Genomic DNA, 6,352 nt, shown 5'->3' with positions numbered 1-6,352 from the left:
GTGATAGTTCAGTGGGCTGACTTGGAAGAAAGCCGCTTCCTGTGCTCAAGAGGATTGGCTGTCATGGTTTTGTCCCGCCCTAGAAGCTTCCCCCAAAGAACCTTGGGAATTGTAGTTTGAATATGCTGTTAGGTGAAGTATGTTTTATGACTACCTTAACCCTGCAATGCAGTCCATTGCTATTATGAATACTCTTATACTCTTGCTTAACGTTGCAGTGGAACTTAACTCCACCCTCCTACTTATCTTGTGGCCTTTTATGCCATCCTACCTCCATGGAACTGGCGACAGCATTCATTAGTTCTCCAGTCTGCATTTTTCATCACAACAACCCTGTAATGTAGTTTAGGCTAAGACAGAATGGTTGGCCAAAGGTGCACCGATGGGAAGTTGTGCGGATTCAGTTCTGGGCTTCCTAAATGGGCTTCAGTAATCACAACATCACCTGTCATTTGTGAAAAGTGAAGAGAACTTTACTTGAGCTACAGTTAATGGAAATAAGAAAGGCTCATTCCTCATTGCCATATATGGATGTGAAAGTTGGACAGTGAAGAAAGCTGATGGGAAGAAAATCGATGCATTTGAAATGTGGTGCTGGAGGAGAGCTTTGCAGATACCACGGACAGCCCAAAGGACAAGTGGGTACTAGATCAAATCGAGCCTGAATTCTCCTTAGAAGTTAAACTGACAAAACTGAGGCTATCGTACTTTGGCCACATCATGAGAAGAGAAGATTCTCTGGAAAATCAATAATGCTAGGAAAAGTGGATGGCAGCAGGAAAAGAGGAAGACCTAAAACGAGATGGTTGGGCTCAATCAAAGAAGCCATGTCCTCCAGTTTGCAGGATCTGATCAAGTCTGTTAATGATTAGGACGTTTTGGAGGTCTTTCCTTCATAGGGTCGCCATAGGTGGGAGGCTCAGGCGACTTGACGGCACATAACACACACACACACAGTAAGGGGGGGGGGAAGCCTTCCAAAACATATAAAAGGATGGCACGTTTTTGTTGTTTTCTGAAGTTCTGATTTTCTTAAGGTTGTGGGCAGGGGAGTGTAGTGATAGCTGTAGAAAGGAAAGGGAGAAGTCCAGGATTTCCTTAGGATGGAACCAAAGCACGTGCCTTTTGTCCTTGCCACCAAGAAAAAGTAGCAAAGAGTTCATGCACTTTCTGAGTAGTTTTGTATTAGCGTTTTTAAAAAAAGACTTTGGAGATTTTAAAAGCGTAATTAACAATGCAGAAAAGATTGCATTATGTTTTTTATCCAATGGAATCTAAGTATGACTTCGCGTGGACAGAGCAGGCAAGCCTGATGTAGGAAACTAAACTGGGTTGGCCTTGGTCAGTAATTGGATGGGAGACCAGGGAAGTGCAAGGTGGCTATTAGAGAGGCAGAGAAGAGCAAAACACCTCTTGGGAGGAAAACCCCAGTAGATGTCATAAATTAGGTATGATTTGACGGCACTTTCCACCACCAAGTAAGAGTACAATATAGGAAAATGAGTGTATAGCGTGTCAAAATAGGGGTAGTATTATGATGAAAAATATTAATGTTATGTGCATAAAGTTATTTTGTACTAGAGTAGTGAGGACTAACCAACTTTATTGTATTTCCAGAACCACAGCACTTGAGAGAGCTCTTGAGAGAGCTGTGGTTAAGCCACAATAAAGTTGTAGCAAAACTTATAAGCATAAACTTATGCTACAATAAAGTTGGCTAGTCTTAAAAGGTGCTACAGGACTTTTTACTCTTTTGCAAGTACAGACTAATACTGCTATCTCCTCTGGATTTTGTACTAGAAGCAGTGTGGTATTGAAGGAGTGAGTAAATAAGAGTTTCAAGGTGGGAGAAGGGAAAACCCACAACCATCAATAAGGTTAGTGTTATTTTGAAAAGTACAGTTTTATTCAATCAGGAAAACAGTGTTATATGATTTTAAAAAAAGTTTTAATAAGGAAATGGGTTTTCCGGGCTGTATTGCCCTGGTCTTGGCATTGTAGTTCCTGACGTTTAGCCAGCAGCTGTGGCTGGCATCTTCAGAGGTGTAGGACCAAAAGACAGAGATCTCTCAGTGTCACAGTGAAAGCCTTCGACAATACATTTAATAAGGACAGATGAAAAAAAAATGGAAAAAGGAGTAGTGAGAAGACATTAAATCTATTTTTAAACATGAATAGGTAGCTCTACTTAAGTAGAGCCTCAAAAAATTTATCAACAACTCATAAATGTTCCTCTCCACGGAAATCTTTAGTAAAAGGCGAAAGATTTATGCGATCTGAAGAGAAACCAGAGTATGCTTTTTACACACCAACCAGGCAAGGCACAGCAGACTCGATTTCCATTAAGATCATGGGGTCTAACCAACTGCTCGCCACACTTTTGCATCGGTCGCAATAGAAAGCGCGCCTGCACCGCCGGCTCCGTTTCGGGACTGTACTGACACCGAGACCGTGTGAACGGCGGTGGCAGATGCGGGGGGAGACGCGGGCGCCTGCGCAAGGCATGATGGGCGCCCGAAATGGAAATGAGCTCCCGGGCTCCTCCCCGCCTTCGCCCAGCAGACAGGCTGGGCTGGGGGGAATCCTGCGCCCTCTGCAGGCCATCTCCTGAGTTGCAGCCGTCTGCACCATATGAGGGGTGACTTTCCAGAAAAGCGAGCAGGGATTTAGTCCCCAGGGTGGAAATTCTCGCCTTTGAGTCCTGAGGACGCGCTGGAACTGTTGCGTGCATTCTTAATCCAGGCCTTCTTGGTACTGGCTACGATTACTCAGTAGTCTCAGGAAAGCGTTGTGTTCTGCACATGCTTAGAAGCCTTTTAATGAAGAATGCAGAGACTCCCGCTGGGACCTAAGAACTGCCAGCCACCCTCCCTCTGCCTCTGGCAAAACCTTTTAGGTGATTTGATTGCAACTCTCCATTAATAAACACACACGCCGGGATAAGGTGGAAAACGTCTTCCTCCTGAAGGGGCGGTGAAACTGACAGAGCCTTCAGGGAGGCTAAGGTGAAATGAACAAACCCTCTGATGAGCGATCTTTGCTGGCTCTAGAGAGGTGAAACTGACAGAGCCTTCCGACCTGGCTTCTAAAACTAGGCTTCTTGGCTAACATTGTATCCCCCTTCACTTGAGCGTCCTCCTGTAATTTGTCTCGTGTAGACAGACTCGTAGAAACAAAAGTGGATGAACCCCAACCCAGGAAGCAGCAACAGCCATTGAGTCACGACCAGGGATACAGACTTCTCGATGGGGGGTGGGGGTGGCACGGGGCCAGCCTCACCTTCTATGGGGCAAACCAGATGCCACTGGTCCCTCTTCCCCTCCCCTCACAGGGCCTGACGTGGGGTTGCCAGCTTCGGTTGGGAAATTCTTGAAGATTTTGAGAGTGGAGCCTGTAGGGGGTGACGATCGGGGAAGGGACCTCAGCAGGGTGTAATGCCGTGGGTTCCATTTTCCAAAGCAGCCATTTTCTCCCTGGGAACTGATCTCTGTCACCTGGAGATTAGTTGTGATTCCAGGAGATCTCCAGCCACCACCTGGAGGTTGGAACCCTACGGGCCCTGCCTCAAGCAAGCTGGGCTTTGCCTCCACCACCTCATACAGGGCTCTAGTGGGGCAGGTGCTGCATCCCCAGTTTGGGCAGGGCTTGAGCAGGCCAGGTTCAGCCCTTCTGTCATACAGCCGGCCTGGCCCCGGTTGGGAGGAAAGGTCATCAGCCCGTTGGGAGGCATCCTGGCTCTGTTCATGGCCAATCCACCCCTTCCTGCATGGCAAATTAGGCTGAGAATGTGTGACTCAACCAGGGGTCAAATGGCGAGGAGGAGAACGTAAGCCACTTTGGGTCTCTGTTGAAGAGAAAAGTAGGGTGTAAATGGAGTACAAAAATTAACTTTTTTCCGACATCCAAAGTCTGGTTATTTCAGAACAATTAATATATGATGCACATTTGAACCTTAAAGATCACTGTTAGATGGGATGGGATGGATCTTGGCCTTGGGGAGCCGCTGCCAGGCAGAGCAGATGGCTCCAGACTCCAGGATTCGACTCAGTATAAGGCAGTTTCTACATGGTTCTGTTTCTATGGTCCCTCTTCCTTGCCCTTGGTAGTCTAATTCCTTCTCTACAAAATTAAATCGTACTCAGGGAAGTGAGGATCACCTTCACCCACCGAGTTCGGTGACCCGCATTGAACACAATCCGTCGGTTGAGCAGCCATTCTTTGCCAAGTGGGTTAATGCTACCGCCAGCACTCGCCTAGCAGATGGCCGGAAGAACAGTTGCTTCCTGTTTCAGGGGTCCCAGTCAACAGAAAACCACGTCTCTCCTCCAGACAGCTGCTAACTCTATCGAAAAAATGTTTGCACTGAGAACGGGCTCCGCTTGCAGCTCAGCAGTGTGGAATGCCTGGCTCTCTTCCTCTGAACAAATACTGTTTGATGATGGGGCTGAAGGAAGGAATTCAGCAGCGTCAGGCCAGTTGTCCATCTAGTCCAGCAACTCACACAAAGGCCAGACCGTTTGACCAGAAGGGCCAAAAATCAGAGAGTAGAGGCTAAAAGTCTTCCTCTGGTTTTGCCTTCTAGCACTGGCATTCAGAGGTTTACTGCCTCTGAATTTGGAGATCCGTGATCACGAACAGAAGATAGATTCAGGTGGGCCACCATGTTGGTCTGCGGTAGAAGAGCAGGCTTCAGGTCCGGTAGGGCCTTAGAGGCCAACTAGATTTCTACGGTATGAGCTTTTGAGAGTCAAAGCTTCCTTTGTCAGATACATTTAAAAGGGAAAGAACAAAGTTCCTCTTAGTTCGATAAGCTCAAACATTCCAGAAAGTGCTGCTTTCCTTGCCCCTGCTATATGATAAGGTTTACCTACCAGAAATCCATTCCTACGCAACTAGTAAACCTTCGGGAGCCCTTGAACACATGAAACTGCAAAATGTAATCAGACCCGTGGTCCATCCAGGTTAGTCTTGTCTACCCAGATTGGCTGTCCAGGATCTCACGTCCAGGCCTTCCACATCATCTATTGTCCGATCTTTAACTGGAGATGCTGGGAATCGAACCTGAGACTTCCTGCATGCCAAGTAGATGTTCTACCACTGAGCCACAGCTCCTCCCATATCTTATCACCTTCTTCAGAACTGCTCCAGACAGGGAAACCAACATGCATTGGACTCCCAACCACGTATCCTTCCCTTCTTAACCTTACAGCAGACCTAAATGAATGGCTTCGAGCCTGGGTGGTGAAAGAAAGGGGGGAAGCTGCAAGGAAGAGGTTGACATCATTCTTCTGTGTAACCTAGAACTTGACTTGTAGGGAAATGGACTGGTGACACCGCCTCTTTCTGCCTGCAGAGGGCGCAGGATCCCCCTCAGCCCATCCTGTCTGCCGGGTGAAGGCGGGGAGGAGCCCGGGAGCTCATTTCCATTTCGGGCGCCCATCATGCCTTGCGCAGGCGCCCGCGTCTCCCCACATCTGCCGCCGCCGTTCACACGGTCTCGGTGTCAGTATAGTCCCGAAACGGAGCCGGCGGTGCAGGCGCGCTTTCTATCGCGACTGATGCAAAAGTGTGGCGAGCAGTTGGGTAGCCCCCGTGATCTCAATAGAAATCGAGACTGCTGTGCCTTGCCTGGTTGGGGCGAAAAAAGTATACTCTGGTTTCTCTTCAGATCGCATAAATCTTTCGCCTTTTACTAAAGATTTCCGTGGAGAGGAACATTTATGAGTTGTTGATGAATTTTTTGAGGCTCTACTTAAGTAGAGCTACCTGTTCATGTTTAATAATAGACTTAATTACCTACTTTTCACATTTATTTCTCTTATTAAAATCTTTTTATAACTCAAAATTAAATCAAACTGTACTTAACATAATGCTAACCTTATTTATGGTTGTTGTGTGGATTAAGATACTGAGAGATCTCTGTCTTGAGGTGCTACACCTCTGAAGATGCCAGTCACAGCTGCTGGTGAAACTACAATGCTAAGACGGCTGAGATACAGCCAGGTCTTCATCTGTAAAAGCCTTCGACAGGCTGCTTCTAGTACAAAATCCGGAGGAGTTAGCAGCAAACTAACCGACTTTATTGTAGCATAAATTTATGCTTCTAAGTTATGCTACAACTTTATTGTAGCATAACCCAAGCTCTCTCAAGAGCTGTGGTTCACAAACTACAATAACGTTGGTTAGTCTTCACTACTCTAGTACAAAAGAACTTTATGCACATAGCATTAACCAATATTTTACATCATAATACTACCCCTATTTTGACACGCTATACACTCATTTTCCTATATTGTACTCTTACTTGGTGGTGGAAAGAGCCGTCAAATCATACCTAATTTATGACATCTAC

At 46.6% G+C, this 6,352-nt stretch overlaps 2 non-coding genes across 2 annotated transcripts; one reads left to right on the top strand and one right to left on the bottom strand.

Annotated features, from left to right (window-relative positions):
• Positions 1-2,180: 2,180 nt before the first annotated feature.
• On the bottom strand, positions 2,181-2,296 carry LOC129331511 (U5 spliceosomal RNA). The gene has a single exon (XR_008597166.1). It is a non-coding gene; the product is annotated as a U5 spliceosomal RNA (small nuclear RNA).
• Positions 2,297-5,648: 3,352 nt separating this feature from the next.
• Positions 5,649-5,764, top strand: LOC129331512 (U5 spliceosomal RNA). Its single transcript, XR_008597167.1, has one exon. It is a non-coding gene; the product is annotated as a U5 spliceosomal RNA (small nuclear RNA).
• Positions 5,765-6,352: the final 588 nt, after the last annotated feature.

This window comes from Eublepharis macularius, chromosome 5 (genome assembly GCF_028583425.1).
Source record: "Eublepharis macularius isolate TG4126 chromosome 5, MPM_Emac_v1.0, whole genome shotgun sequence".
Taxonomy (NCBI): domain Eukaryota; kingdom Metazoa; phylum Chordata; class Lepidosauria; order Squamata; family Eublepharidae; genus Eublepharis; species Eublepharis macularius.
Note: the sequence above shows the minus strand (reverse complement) of the source record. Positions and strands in the feature narration are given on the sequence as shown.